Genomic DNA, 761 nt, shown 5'->3' on the forward strand with positions numbered 1-761 from the left:
TCTTACGATAACTAACTCGTTCTTCAAAACACCTAAAGTGTGTGGCTGAGGCTAAACAATAAGTTTGGGACAAAAGTTACCCAATAACCGAGATACTGGACGGCAGCGGACTGACGGCGTGGGGATGCCAGTTTTTCCCCATAAGGAGGTCATTGGTGCGAGGGCGAGAAGGATAACAGGACGACATGGAAAATTCCTAAAAACGTGCCTCCGGGTGCGGTGCGGAGGGCTATGGGACAGAGGCTGGCTGGCGGGGCGGGACTTTCCAGATTCCTCAAGTAGGCAACTACTACAGTCTGCTAGTGCGTGCGAGAGAGACGGGTAGTCACTGTGCGAGAGAGAAGAGTTAGTTTGCTCGTGCGCGGTCCGGTGCGCATGCGCAGCGGCAGCGGCGCAGAGAGCAGAAGCAGCAAGCAGCTGCTCTCCGTATTCCGTATTATATCGCATCGTTCCTTCGACCTGAAGCCGAAGTTTGACCTTGACCTCCATCATAAAGTCCAGCTCGGCGCTTCCTGGATTCCTAACACAGGTAGGTCAGTCATCCGTGAATCGGTTCGAAAAGCGTCAATCAGTCTCGTCATTTCTCAACACGTCCAGAGTAGCGTAGCAGGGACCTTTATCAGGACCATTGTAGAAAACACTGTCCAAAACTTACACCGTTACAGACGAAAATCAACCTGAGTGCAGCCTTCGTACGTGTTTTGATAAGCATACGGACGAAACGGCGAAAATCGCGGTTGAAAACAGTTCGGCTCGTAGGT

The sequence above is a fragment of the Frankliniella occidentalis genome, unplaced genomic scaffold, assembly GCF_000697945.3.
Source record: "Frankliniella occidentalis isolate FOCC.00 unplaced genomic scaffold, Focc_3.1 Scaffold607, whole genome shotgun sequence".
NCBI classification, from domain to species: Eukaryota; Metazoa; Arthropoda; class Insecta; order Thysanoptera; family Thripidae; genus Frankliniella; species Frankliniella occidentalis.